Genomic DNA, 15,265 nt, shown 5'->3' with positions numbered 1-15,265 from the left:
GCGCGCGCCGGCGACAATTATCTGCAATTAACTCGGGCGAGACGGAGGCTCTCTGCAGCCTCTCGCTGCTCTGCGCGAATTCGGGCGATTTTATTTAATTTTTTTGCACATGGGGGAAATTGGGAGGGCGGCAGTTACTTTTTGAAACCTGTTAAAAAAAAATGCGGGCAGCCATAATACTGTCAATCTGTCACACCTGAAGAAGGCTCCACGGCCGAAACGTTGTGTTTTCTTTCTTCTTTTTTTCCCCAGCGTGGAATAAACCTATTACTTGTTCCTATTTAACAATTTGCCAAGCAAAAAGCGAACGACGAGTTACTAAAAATAATAATAATAATAATAATAAAAGGGGAGAGGAGAACTAAATTGTATATTACGTACATACTCATGTTTCTGATACAGATTTATTTTTTCGTGGAATTTTAAAAACGCGAGGAATTGTTTGGGGTTTAATTCTTTTTTTTTTACGAGTATTAAAACGAATCGTCCATCAGTTTAAAAAAAAAAATGCAACCTTACAGCCATCGCCTCTCCAGCTCCTTATTCCATTTAAAATGGAGCAGAGTAGCGGGCTGGATTTCTTTTCCAGACCAGTGTTGACACTGACAGTCCCAGACAGCGACTGTTTTAAGGAATCGGGCAGGCCTACGTGTGTGGGAACGAGCACTATAATCGGGAAGAAGAACCGTTGATTGATTTTAGTTGATTTTTCGTTATATTAATCCGCTCCTCTCGCACACGCATTACTGGGGAAAAAATAATAGTGCTTCGGGAATAATTTTGTGTTAGCGACGGGCATGTTTTAAATGACAAAAATAGAGACGCGTGTAGGATATCTTACAAATGGCCCCAAATCAGTTCTGCATCTACAGTGCTGCTTCTCATAATGCAGCTTCGTTTTTATTCTTTAGTAGGCTACACCTGAACGCGCTTCAGTTGTTTTAAGGTTTTGGTTAAAAAAAAAACCAACTAAAATGTTGCTTTTACTGTATTAAAAAAAAAAACGTTTTTCTGGTACGGTTTCGGCAAGGCCGGACGGGAGAGCCGTCTGTGCTGCACCTCCCTTCTTTCGATTCGGTTTAAAAAATGCAAAAGCGGTTTGGGGATGTGGGCTTGAGTTCCCTCTGACAGAGGAGTTCTGTGCCGGTGACCGGTAACAGGCAGCTGCGCGATTGCAGAACAACTACGACATGAGCGCGTTACAGGCGCCGGTCCTCCGACGGCGTGTTCTCCTCTCCGCTCTGTCTGCGACGGCGGAGTTTTCGCTTGATGCGACTGTCCCAGCACAGTGTTTTCTGTCCCTATAAACGACAGGGCGCAGACGGGATCGCCTGGGGTAGCCCCCTTCCTCTTTTCCACGCCGTATGGTGACCCCAGCCCCTGTGTGATAAAGTATATTTAGTAGTAGCCATTATTACGATTATTAACAGTGTCTGCAATTATTTACATTAACTGGGTGTTTACAGTTTTACGCCATTAATACGTAATGCACATGTTCGATATAGGTTGGATTATTTTATATATACAGTGTGCGTGTTCCTGTCTCGTCCGCCGGCGTGAAAGCAGCTCGTGTCTGCAGGAATGCGCTCGGGCACGGGGCGCCTCGAGGGAGGTGAAAACAGCGAGCCCGAGCCCCCAGCCTCGCTGCGGCCATCGGATCAGTGGAAAATATCTTCTTCTGGCCCGAAATCATTGATTTATTTGATAGGCGACACCAGCCGATAAACATATACATATACAACTCCAGAGCGTCGGTGATTACTCATTAAAACAATGGACTCTCGTTTTCTCGTTGGCAACAAAACTCCTGCTCTGAATCCGGTCCTGTCCTCTTACGAAAGCTTCGCACGGAGACGTGAAAGCAGTTATATACAAATGTCTCTCGCTCTTGGCAGAAGCCGGTTTTGAAGCGGTCCCGAATGAAGCCGTTTCTGAGGTTAATTGCAGACATTTGCGGACAACAATTAATTAAGCCCTATTTAATTGCGATGACGTACATTTAATTGTAAGTCTTCTGATAACTACGACAGGGAGGCTACAGCACTGTCCCAGGTTTTTGTTTCCAGTGTTCTGTGTTTTAATTCTCAGTGTGCGTCTATACTCCGCTGGGATGTGACAGGCTTGTCACCGGTCAGTTATGACAAACACGCGGGTCGAGAAATGTTCTCTATTCCACACGAACTCGCGGGACGCGTCCTCCCCGTTTATTTACCATCTTCTGCTGGGGGAGACAATTCTAGTTAACGAATTGTTCTTTATCCTCCACCTCACAACAGAGCTGTGAAAACGGAGAGGCTTTTATCTGCAGCGCTCCACATCCGTCTTAGGAGATTCCTCTGAAAATGACACGTGTCAGAATATTTGTATTCGCCGGTCGAGTCTGAAAATACGAATAATTGTAATTTGCCCTAGGTGAAGCTGACGTCCGGCATTCGTGACCGATCCAAGCGGCAGTTAAGTCTTTTAATTCCTGCGTGTGTTCCTATGTTTGCATCTCCATCTAAATATGATTTTTTTTTATATCGGCATTTTTGGACTCATTACATTATCCCCAGAACAAGCGCAGTGTTCTTAATGCAGCGGGCCGGGGTGAAACGAGAGAGGGTGGGAAATGCATCCATCGATTTCAAAAGGCTTTATGGTGACAACAATCCCACCCAAAAAAAAAACCCCAACAGTCTTCGGTGTTGAAATCCTGTTTTGGGGTCTTCGGGGGGGGGGCGACGCCCACAGCGGCGCGAGGAGGAGAGGGTTGCAGATCAAAGTCACGAGCAGCGATGACGTGGCGAGAAACCTCGGAGAAGAAAATTAAGGAGACTTGAGTCGCGCGGCTGCGCCCGGAGTCAATTCTCCCCGTGACAGTGCAGCGCTCTAGAGAGAGAGGGAGAGACAGGGGCCGGGTGGCGTCAGAGCTATGTAGAGGTGATCACATTTTTTTTTATTTATTTCCAGAATTAAGCCCTTTCGCTGCGCGTTGAGGGTTTTCTGGACAGGCGGGTCACACTTTTTATTTTTATTTCTTCAGTCCATTTTCGCTCCACTTTAAATCCTCTGCCAGCCCAGCCAAATGTTGTCAACACGCACATGTGTCGTGGGCAAAATAAACCAACAGCAACAGCAACATTGTGCACGGTACATCTGTGTGTGGAGACGCGAAGGGAAGTCTGAATAAGACAGAATAATTCAGTCTTCTTCCCCTCTAAACACCAAGACCGCACATTTCGTCTTAAAGGATTATAAAAGAGATTTTCCCGGCCGTATTTATGCATCAGGAGACCGCGGCGTCAATCCTTCCCTTTCCATTTCTAAATTAGTAACAGCTTCTACCCTCCACCCGAGTCCTTAATTCTAAAACAAGTATAAAACAAAGGCGTCATCGACGCCAAGACCTGCTCTGCTGGGTTTTCCTTCACACGAACGGGCCGTGGGTTAGACTCCGGCTGTATCGCCAGAGCCGGTCCCTGCAGGGCTGCGCGGAAAGGGTTAACCGCTGTGAGCCTTATCAGCGCTGCCCAGGCCTCGCTGATCTGTGCTTGGGATTGTTCGACTTAATAGCCTGTAAAAACTCAATCATGAGAAGAAGAGCTGATAGCAGGAAAGGTGTGTGTGTGTGTGTGTGTTGAGGGGGGGTGTGCGCTCAGGTAGCGCCGTGTCTCTGCGCCATGAGCTCATTTATTTGTTGAGTTTATCCGTTCATGCATTTTGAGGAGTGACTGTAGAATGAGGTTAGGCCAGAGCGGCTTAACGAGACCAGTCTAAACGGGGGGTTGAACAGCGCGCAGGTAGAGAGGTGGGCTCCCTGATTGCTGGGGTGGATTAGAGGAATGGGGGGGGGGGGTCACCGTTACCACCCCCGCGCGCCGCTCATCCCGGTGCTGAAATTCCGTCTGTTTTCCCTGTGGATGGGGCATCCCCGTGAGACCCCGGTGGGCCACGGAGACCCCGTCTCTGTGCAGAGGGGTCGTGAGTGGATGTTCGGCCTGCAGCGCTCGTGCTGCATTGAACCGATCGCCACCTCTCAAGACCAGCCACGGGCTTAAAACTTCACATTTCAATTCCTCAGTTTGAAGAAATAAGACACCATCCGTTCCATGCTTAAATATATGCACTTGTATGCTTATTTGTTTTTTTTTTGTTTTTAAATCCTTGTTTATCGGTTTTTAGCTTATTTTTATTGTCTTTCTCTCCCCTTCTCCACCCCTGCGTTGTACACCCCGAAAATCTGCGGATCTCGCGGAAACGCGGCGTGCCGGCGTCACAATCCGTGACGGGATCCAGTCCTTGCCCAAAGCGTAAAATGACGTCTTCTTATAAAGCGAACGGCGAAGCATGAATCTATAAATGCCGGAAATAATTGCTCTATTACGCGGTGCCCTATTTTCAAGTGGAGCTGGAGGTGGGAAGTAAGAAAATGGAACGAGAGTCTGTGACACGAGCCCTTGAGACACGACAGTTCGCGGAAGTGTGTGTTTATGCGGGAGACGTGAGCTTCGCGTTGACCGGGTTAATAGCTCTGGGTCCGAATCCGCAGCAGTGAAGGTTCTCGCAGGACTTAATAGCCTCGTGCGCCCGGGGGGGTCTGCCTGCAGGGTGTGTGCGGGGGTGCGCTTACTGTACCCCAGTATTGATCCAGCCGTGGATACAAAAATCATATTTTTTTTTAGGAACATGTAATAGGTTTATTAGGTTTATATAATAGGTTTATAGGTTTATTTTTTAGCAGACTGAGGGCACAGGTGTGATCGCATATGTGTCTGCAAAAGACGAAAAATGATCAGTAGTGAGGTTTGTTTTTCTGATCATCATCATTTTTCCCTTAAAGCACTCCAAGGCTATGCGGTTTAAAGTTGGGTGCCAGGTGAATCGTTTTGTTTACATGTATAATTTGGCGAGCAGAAGGATAGAAAATGGGTTTATTTCCCTGCATTGTTGTGAAAGCCCTAGACCCTCCTGAAGGACTCTTATCCCCTGGGTTGCTGGGATGCAGCAGATGACCAATCCATCGTTTCTCGAGGGCTCTCGGTGGTCCTGCCAGCCCCTTGTTCGTTGCTGCTGTCTGCCCCAGTCTTTCCTCGGTTCCTGCCTGTGTTTCCACCTCCACTGGAGTGGGAGGGGCCCTGGGGGTCTTGGCCCACCTCTGGTCCAGCTGCTCGGACTGCTGTGGGTGGACCACTGAGGACTATACTGGCCTGCTGGGCGACTCTACTGCCCTGCTCTCAATCTACTGCCCCTCTGGGTGACTCTACTGCCCTTCTCTCAATCTACTGCCCCTCTGGGTGACTCTACTGCCCCACTGGGTGACTCTACTGCCCTGCTCTCAATCTACTGCCCCTCTGGGTGACTCTACTGCCTTGCTGGGTGATTCTACTGCCCTGCTCTCAATCTACTGCCCCTCTGGGTGACTCTACTGCCCTGCTCTCAATCTACTGCCCCTCTGGGTGACTCTACTGCCCCGCTGGGCGACTCTACTGCCCTGCTCTCAATCTACTGCCCCTCTGGGTGACTCTACTGCCCTGCTCTCAATCTACTGCCCCTCTGGGTGATTCTACTGCCCCGCTGGGTGACTCTACTGCCCTGCTCTCAATCTACTGCCCCTCTGGGTGACTCTACTGCCCTGCTCTCAATCTACTGCCCCGCTGGGCGACTCTACTGCCCCGCTGGGCGACTCTACTGCCCTGCTCTCAATCTACTGCCCCTCTGGGTGACTCTACTGCCCTGCTCTCAATCTACTGCCCCGCTGGGCGACTCTACTGCCCTGCTCTCAATCTACTGCCCCACTGGGCAACTCTACTGCCCTGCTCTTGATCTACTGCCCCACTGGTCGACCCTGCAGCCCTGCTTGGCGACTCTACTGCCCTGCTCTCAATCTACTGCCCTGCTCTCAGTCTGCTGCCCCGCTGGGTGACTCTGCTGCCCTGCTCTCTATCAACTGCCCCACTGGGCGACCCTACTGCCCTGCTGGGCAACTCTACTGCCCTGCTCTCAATCTACTGCCCCGCTGGGTGACTCTGCTGCCCTGCTCTCTATCAACTGCCCCACTGGGCGACCCTGCTGCCCTGCTGGGCGACTCTACTGCCCCAGTGGGGGATTCTACTGCTTTGTTCTTGTCCATCGCGATTGTTCACAGAGCAGCAAAACCAAGACAGACAGAGCAGTGTTAAACGACCACAGAGATAACGATTATTGACATGTTCTCAGGAAGCTCATCAGTTTTGGCTTCGATGAGCTGTGCTGCAGGTGACGGGCGCCGTGTCTGTGTTGGATGGTAGCGGCGCCCTGTCCTTGGCTCGGATTGATCTCTCCTATTCTGGGGTTCCTTGTCTTGGGAATCATCAATCAGTGGGATACTGGAGCCACATGTGGGTTTTTTAACGTTTGACCAAGGCGGTGTGTCTCATGTGGAAAGGAGCACTTTCAGCATCAAGGGAAGCCCATCTATCCCTGGTTAGAGAATTCATCTTGATGGTACTTCTAGACCATCATAGAGTGATGAAGAAGGGGTGTATTTAAAAATAATATAACAAAATGAAAAAAAACAGGAATTGTGAAATTGAATATAATTAAATAAACAGATCAATGATTTTGCAAGTTTTAACGTTGTTGCTGTACTACATGCAGGGTTTGATCTTATTTGAATGAAACCAGCTATCATTGCCATCTGTATTTGGCCCATCTAGCCTGTTCTGTAGTTAGTGGCCTTTTGATCTCAGGATCTCGCCCAGCTTATTGTTCACAGACACCAGGGCATCAGCGTCATCACTGTGGCTTGCTCCACCCTCCCACTCCCCGTGTGTAAAGCTCTGAAAGCACCTCCACACCTTTTCCGCTTGTGCTTCTGGTTCAGGCTTCACAGTGTATTTTGAAGACGGCCCCTGGGCTGACATCGTCAGTGCCTTCGAGGATTTTGAATGTCCGTGTGTGATTCCAGTGTAGTCCTGTCTGTTCTAAACCAGGAAAGTTCAGTTCTTTCAGCCTGTTAGCGGAGTAAATGATGAATTCTGTCCCGATCAAGTCTGTGTGTCTGTGTGTCTGTCTCTCTGTGTCTCTCTGTGTCTCTGTATGTGTCTGTCTCTCTGTGTCTCTCTGTGTGTCTGTATGTGTCTGTCTCTCTGTGTCTCTCTCTCTTCTCTTACAGAAGCGGGGCTTCTTCTCTATCTCTGACTATTCCTTGAAGATGGTACTGTGTCGTGTGTGAGAGAGAGAGAAAGGGAAGGTGTGAACAGCCAGCCTGACTCACAGAGGCGGAACTGATGGTTTTCCAGACTCCTTGCTCTGTGTTTCTGACACATCAGAGAGGTCAGCGCATGGTCAGCAGGCTGCTGCAGGGAGGGTTGTCTTTGCAAGGGTGACCGATTGCCGCTGCATGCTGGCGTTGTTGTGTAGTGTTTACCCTGGTATACCCCGATTTAGGCTTAGGCACCGGTAATTGTCTTTACATTTTACATTTGCTTGACTTAAAGTATAATCATGGGTGAACTTTCAGAAGGGAAACCTTATAGTCTCGACAGTCAGGGCACAGCACCTGACTAACAGTCTGCCCCTTATAGACTGCATTGACTGTGAGTCATACACTGGGCAAATACTGCTGTGTTTCAATTCAAAGAGTGAGGGTGTAATAGAGCATTAAGACAAATCACAAAATATAAAAACAGAAAGCAGAATGATTAGTAATGGTAATCAAAGTCCCTACATTGTACTCCAGCTTGTTCTCTTAGTGTTTATGTATTGCTATCAGTGTGCAGATTGCTTTTTTATCTTGTATAAAGCTAGCGTTTAGCTCATAGCGTGCAATGCATTCTGTGCTTTTGTGAGTAAGCAGTCCTTCAGGCTGACATGTATCGCTGCTGGAAGGTACAGCAGCATCAGGACGCGTCACTGTCATTCAGTCACCTGGCTCCCTCCTTCTTTTCATATTCGACTCCTTCTGTCTCTGCCTCCCTCCCTGGCATCAGGCCGCCCCCCGGCCCCCACAGTCTGTTCTGTGCGTTTCCCAATTACACACTCCGCTGGGCTGGCAGGAGGAGCGCCGGGGAGTTCATTAGCCTTCAGCGGCGCGGACAGGGGTGGAACTGAGTCCAGTGTGGATCAGGGACCCACCAAGCCAGCCAGCGGGACGCCGCCTCTCCGCGGGCTCTGCCCCGCGAGCCCCTGGCCGGTCCTGAGCCGGGCGGTTGCTGGGAGGAGGCCACTTCAAGTTCCTTTTTCGTTATCGGCATGGGCGACGCGTCTATGGAAATAAACAGTCATGACTCGGCGCCCCTCAGGGGTTAGGTTGTGAACCTGCACTATGAAGTGTGTCATGTGGGAGCCGTTCCCGTGTTGTGAAAATGGGGGCCCTGTGCTGCTCTATTTATTTCACCCCTCTGTCGGCAGCCGCAGCTGCATTTCCCCCCCGTGTCGGTGCGGTTCCTCTCCCTCTTCAAACACCACGTGCTGGCTTTGCGCAGCTTGTCTTGCACTCTCGAACCCAGGCCCAGCCTAGCGCCCCAAAACGAGGTGCCAGAAATTTGGGGGCTCGGGGCAGGCGTTTGGGGGGGGGGCCTCTCCTGGTTCCGGCGCAAGAGAGGAGCGAACGGAGGGCCACTCCAGCGGAAGTGTGCTCTCTCCTCCATCGCCGCACGGCCGCTCGTGGGCAGGAGGAGAGTCGCCAGGCCGGGGCAGAGGGGGGAAGGGTGGACCGGGGTGGGGGGGTGGGCACGAGCTAGATGGGGGGGGGGGGGAGCTGCTGTGTGTTCTCGGATGATGGAATCAGGGTCTGACAGTCCAGTGCAACACGTCTGTAACCCTCCGCCCGCTATTCCCGCTGGTAGATTATATATTTATTTTTCTGCGCCGCTGGCATTTGCAGTCGTCAGGCTGATCGCGCTGACAGTGGTGCAGGACCTCTCTGAAGCCCTGCAACGTCTTCCGTGTTCGTCTCAGCCGTAACTCCAGCACCAGCGTGCTGCTAATTCAGGATCCCAGGACCCCTCCCTGTCTCCTCTCCCTCCCCTTCCTCTCGCCGGCCCAGCCTGCCTCTGAAGAGAGAAGTGTGCCTCCTCTCCTCTCCTCTGACCTCTGACTGAGCATCTGACAGCCCAGTGAGGCAGAAAATAACACATAACACACTCCAGTTAATCAGGGAAGCTGAAAAGACGCGCAGAGCCTCAGAGGGGCCACAGGAGGGAAATTAGCCAATCACAAGCCCCCCCTCCCGGCTGCAGGCTCTCTACAAAGCCATTAGCATTAGAATCACAATCACAGGTACATTATTCTGCTGATTAGCAGGCATAGCGTGGACTGGGAGCCTGTAGTCAATGAAGGGCCTGGAAACGCAGTACTGAGGCTCACTGCCTGCATACAAGCTTGCTTAAATGTTTGCTCTAATAAGATGTTTCATCCTCCTTGCAAAGGCCGGAGTTATCTGGAGCAAAGCGCTGATCTGAGCTGACTGTTTCTTCAGCTGACAGATTTGATTTATCTAGTGTTGCTGCTGCTGCTGCTGCTGCTGCTGCTGGATACAAGTGGCACAGCCGCTTCTACCACCAGTATCAAGAAGAATATCGATGCAGTAGTTTCGACCGTGCCATGATCTACCAGTCTCTATCGGCAGGGAATCGCAGCCGCGGCGGTGCTGTGACGCAGGGCGTGCGTGACGTCGCGCGTGACGTCCTTCAGCACCCTGGGCAGCGCGACCCCCCGGACCTCGCGGCCCGCTCGGCGCTCGGACTTCCGTCGTCTCGAGCTGTCACGGAGTCACTGGGTCTCGTTGCTTTCTCACCCTGGAGCTGAATTAGGAGTTTAAACCTGCGAGAGGCCGGAGATTGTTAGGGGCGGTCGGGGTTGGGGAGGGAGGGGGGGGGGGCAGTCCTTTTTTTTTTAAAAAGAAAAACAAACAACGTCTATATGCAAGGATATCAAAACAAACATTTTAACTCTGCCTTTTCCCTGACCCCTCTCGCTCCGGACACAATGGAGCTCGTGGCGCAGATGCGGTTTCCGGACCCTGCCAGCGAGCGCGCCCCCAGCCCCCCCCCCCCGGAGAGAGTTCCAGGTGGTTTGTAATAAACGCTTAAAAGCCTTTTCATTTATCCTAATGCGGCTGTTTAATGGCTCATTATTGGGCCCCGGGGGGAGGGTTAAAGTGGTTTGTATTAGCCGTGTTAATGAATGTGGCGAGGTACGGTAGCTCTCCGCGGCGTTGCGCGCTGCTCTCTCTTGAATGGGCGGCTTTTATGTGGACTGCAGCTTTGAGCCCACGGGTGAAAGGAATGTTAAGGAAGAGTACACATGCTCTGGTTGTGTGTGCGTGTGTGTGTGTGCCTTCGTCGTTATTTCCCGTTTTAAACGCCCGCTCCTTGGCGTACTGTTCTGTACGGGGGTTGACATCACGCGGTTTTAAAAGCAGGCAAAGGCTGTCTGATGGACCGACTGACTGACTTGGTGTCCTGACTGGATGTGTGTGTGTGTTTGTGTGTGTGCGACAGGAAGCTCGCCTATCTCCGCGCGCACGTGTCTCCCTGTGTTTGATCTGCGGCTCTCTGTCGCGCGCCGATAAGAGGCGGCCTGCGCTCGCGGTCCCCAGACCCCGCTCCCCGTTAACCCGAAGTGACTCCAAGCACTTCATCACCGCTCCCCCCCCGCGGTGCGCACATTAACATTGTAATTGCCTTTTTTTTTTGGTCGCCGTCTCAAAGGCGGGGGGGGGGGGGGGCAGCGCCGAGCCCGCGCGGACACCTCCCCCGGGTCTCGCGGCCGGCGGAGAGATCTGTTTTCGAATAGGCCGTCGATAATGAACACGAAATTGAAATAATGATCGAGCATTCGCTTTTATTTAACCTCCCCGAAATCAATGAGACCAGGTTCAGGCGGGTAGCTGCGGTATTGCAGAGAGCTGTGCCTGTCCTGTCCCTTTTTCTGTTCGAAACGGAATCCATACCGTAGTGTAAACACTCATCACCTCAGACGATAAACAGGGCAGGGTAATGCCTATTTCATTCGACTTTAAAAGGTCAAATTAGACTTCCTGCGCCGTCAATTTCGGATCAGAGTGCGGCTGGAAAAAAAAATATTTTTAAAATGTTGAAGGTTTATTTTCTTTATGGGGAAGGTGACGGTGGGGACTGTTTGCTGGTTCATGCATCAGTGTGTGATCCCCAGTCTGATCTCCGGCCCTGCCTTGACATCCACCGGCGGTGTTTATCGCTTGACAGCGCGACGACAGGGAGATTTCAAAGCTTATCGGCGAAGTGGTTAAAATAATCTACATCCTACATCTTCCGTTCCAACACGGGCGTTGTGTCTTGAGCTAGACAGAAGTGCAACCCGTGTCTAGGGCCCCAGGCTTGAATAATATTACATCAGAAAAAAAAACTATTCGGACACGTCAAGCGGGTTGGCGCAGTAGTGGAGATGGGAGAGGAGAGTGTCCTAGTCCAGGAGCCGGTGTGAGTGAGCCCACCTGCCAGGGGAAACTGCTCTGAGCGGCCGGTATCGAGACCGGTCCCGTTTCATGTAGCGGCTTCCCCGGCTACCCCAGGACTCACAAGACTGTCTATCGGTGTGAGGACCAGGGCTACGTACAGACTGAGACAGGCCGCAAAAAAGCACGGAGAACATGTCTGATTTTACCCCCAAAATAATTGTGGTTTTGTTTTCAGAACTTGAAAGTCTCTTTTCTGCCTTAAACCGTCCAATTCGGTTTGACCGCTCAGCAAGTGACAGCCCTCCTATTAAAAGGTAGCATCCGTCCAGCAATGGAAATAAGAGTCAGAATAAATAGAGCACAAGTCCAGCATTCACGGCAGTAATTCTTGAGAAGACTTTGAAAATACTAAATATCCTTTACGACTGCTCTACAGCGTGGACTGAACGGTCACTCTATCTGTTTTCCCAGTGGGTTCTTTCTGTGCTTTTTAAACTTGCTAAAATTGCACTCTTCTTCCGGAGAAACTCCGACACGGCCGGGGTTTCTGTCTTTAAGGGTTCCAGTGACTGGTTTTTGAGAAAGGGGGGTTGGTTTCGGGAGAGCAAACGGGGGGGGGCCCTCGAAGGTGGAGGTTCGGTTCGGCTTGAGGTTCGGGCGCTCGGAACCGGCCGACAGTGCCGATGAGAAGCCGAGCCGCCCCGGCCCCGCGCTCCACCGCAGCAGACTCGCCGGGGAGCCGCGGGCGGTCGAGGACAAACAGCGGTGTGATCGAGCCGGAGAGCGGCCCCCGGGGCCTGATCGCGAGTGAGTAGGCGAGGGCAGTTCCTCCTGCTACACGGCTCCGTTTTGTAGTCGTTAATATTTGATGCGGTTGTGAGAATTGCTGTTGCTTGATCCCGCTGCGCGCAGAGACCGGCGGAGCAGTTGGGAGAGCTGGCGTGTGTGTGTGTGTGTGCGTGTGCGTGCAGGTGTTACTACAGTACATGTGCGTTGTGAATGTCGACGAGGAGGTCTCCATTCTAGAAAGCTACGTTTTTTTATAAATCGAAAGTCTCCTCTTTTTTTTTTAAGTCGGAGGGCTTCCTTATTTTAAAATCCGGAACCGTCGGAAATGTAGGTATCGGGTGCGGTGGGGCAGAGGACAGTCAAGAGGGGCCTCACTGGTTCAGAGATCCAAACGTGGGGGATGGACAGAAGGCTGCGGGGCTGATTCAATTAATAAGCAAAAAAAAAAAGCAGGCAAGGTGGGTCTAATGACCTCCTCCAGTCTGCGGTCTTTCTCATGTCCTCAATTGCAAAGTCATTATTATTAAAAGAAAGGCTTGCTAAAATGAGGCTGCTCTTGGGTATTGTGGTCTCTTCGGAGTGTCTCAGTGGGTTAAGTGCTATTGGAGCTGGCAGGATTGGAGTCCATTGTGGCTACACTGGATTGGGGTTGGGGTGGGTAATTAATGATGTGCTTCTCCTTCAGTGGAAGAGCTCGTCAGTCCGCGACAGAGCCTCTGTACAGGCCTCTCGGACCCTTTCCCTCCCTCTGCTCTCTCAGGTGCCACGGCCTGCCGTTGTTCATGGCTTGTCTGCTCCCTGCGAAGGCCGGAGTCACCAGTCACAGCGGCAGAAACCGATTCCCCTGTCGGCACTCTGAGCACAGGACCTTATTATAAATCAGGGACAGGATCTCTGGCACTAGACAGTCGTCAGATCCCATCACTTCCAATAACCGCTTATCCAGGGAGCTCTGGGCGCAGGCAGGATACACCCCGGGCGGGACACGAGCCACTTGCTCCTGGAGCCCCACCCAGGAACCAACTATCCGAACGGTCTGTCTTCGGACTGCGGGAGGAAACCCACGTGCGCACAGGGAGAACATACAGACTCCACGCAGACAGCACCCTGGGTCTGTACATGAACCCAGGGCAGCAACGCTGTGCAGCCCGCACGAGGAATTGTTTTTCTTCTTCATGGTCGGCGTTCAGATGTCTTGAGACCCAAATTATAGGTCACCCCACTTTCTGTCCACAACGTTCAATCATGAATTGAAAGTCTGTGTCCCATGCCCAGTGAGCAGCTCCTGGACCCTCAGTGCAGCAGCAGCCCCCCCCCCCCCCCTTCTGGCAGCCGTGACTGCAGACAAGCACATCAATACATCATCGCCTGCTCTCTCGGCCTCCCTCGGGCGCGGCCTGTGATGATTGCCTTCTGATTTCACACTTGTACCACTTTCACAGCTAGCAGGCGCCAGAGCGGGAGGGAAGGAGAGCCTCCAGGCAGAGCGCGCTGTTACAGCACCGTGTGCGCTGGGGACCGGGGGACCATAACTACTGTGCCCTTTTAAACGCAGGTCTCTGCGGTTCAGTCTGGAGGTCGAGCGCAGGGGTTTATTATTGTAATGTTAATGCGAACGGAAAGAGCAGCAACAGTAGCTTTTTGGAGCGCAAGCGCATTTTTAAACTGAGGACAGGAGGCGCTTCTTTAGCCAGTGAGAGGGAACAAGCTGCCCAGCCTTGTGGTTGATGCCGATACTCCGGCCGACGGAAAACGACAGAAACGATGGACGTCTGGACGAGATCCTGGGGTCACTTAAAGACTGACTCCCAACCAGGTTGGACGGGCCAAAAGACCTCCTGTCGTTTGTAATATTCTTTGTGCTCTCACACAAGTGCTACTTTAAAAAAAAGCCTTTTTTTTCCTCCACTACTTTATCTTTAATGTTTATATTTTTTTAAAATAGAAGCTTTACAGAGTAACATGAGTCCTAAGTGACAAAAACAGTTTCCAGTAGATTGAATTTAGAAATTCTTTGTCAGCATGGATTATGTTAACAGTGTTTACAGAGTGTCAATAATCCACTGATAAGTGAGCTGTACTCATGATCAGTGAGTGACAGTTATCTCGTATAAATGCTTAACGTACATATATGCTGGCTCCAGTAACGCATTTCCCCTTTTTTCCAGTTGCCCAATTTCCAATCACTGCTCCCCCAGATCTGCTGTGTGGGGGGGCTGCTGAGCACCTCAGTGGGGGGTGACTCGGGGCCCCTGCTCTGTGTGAAGCGCTCTGGGCTTCTTTGGGATGAAAAGCACAGTGTGAATGCAAGGGATTAGGATTATTGTACAGTTGTGAAACGTGTTTCTTCCACAGCCCCCGGACCAGAGGGTGAGCTTGTTTCTCTGTGTTTTTCTTGGACGTTTCTGTGTGTATGAGAGCAGACAGCTGAGTGCCATCCTGTGCTAAAAGGGGAAAATCTCTTGTTCCTGCTCACTGTGATTGTAACCGATTCTGACTGCCTCCCACCACCTCCCTCCACTGTCTTCAGGGAAACCCATTAGCACAGAATAACGAGAAGAGATAATCCACACTGGAGATGCTGACACTGTATCTGTAGGTGCTGTGTAATAAATAACACTGATTTAGGGTGAAGTAGCTATGTGCAAAACATTAGGAATAGATGTTTAATTCATGGGAAATTCTAGATATTTCTTTCTGTGCAGGAAATCAGACTTCACCCCATTTATCACTGTCTGTGTATCAATAACAGGATCCAAATGGTATATGATTGGATATTTGCGGATATCTCCAGCAGGGTGAGAAAACCGAGAGATCTAACAAGTAATTTAACAAGTCTGAGAAGATCCCCTGAAAAGCCCAGTCAGCTGTTCAACTCCTGGATGTTGAGACCCTCAGATCCATTGGCGACCAGCACCTAAATTAGCTAGATCGACAGAACGGGATCTCCAGCTTGTTTGCAATCCTTTTACGCTGCAAGCAAGAGTGCTGAGCCACAGAATGAAGATGAAGAAGGGATTGAGAGGAAGCAGGGGGAAGGAGACTAGGACAGTGCAAAGCGAGCTCTCAGAA

Source organism: Atractosteus spatula, chromosome 19, assembly GCF_055471065.1.
Source record: "Atractosteus spatula isolate fAtrSpa1 chromosome 19, fAtrSpa1.hap1, whole genome shotgun sequence".
Taxonomy (NCBI): Eukaryota; Metazoa; Chordata; class Actinopteri; order Semionotiformes; family Lepisosteidae; genus Atractosteus; species Atractosteus spatula.
Note: the sequence above shows the minus strand (reverse complement) of the source record.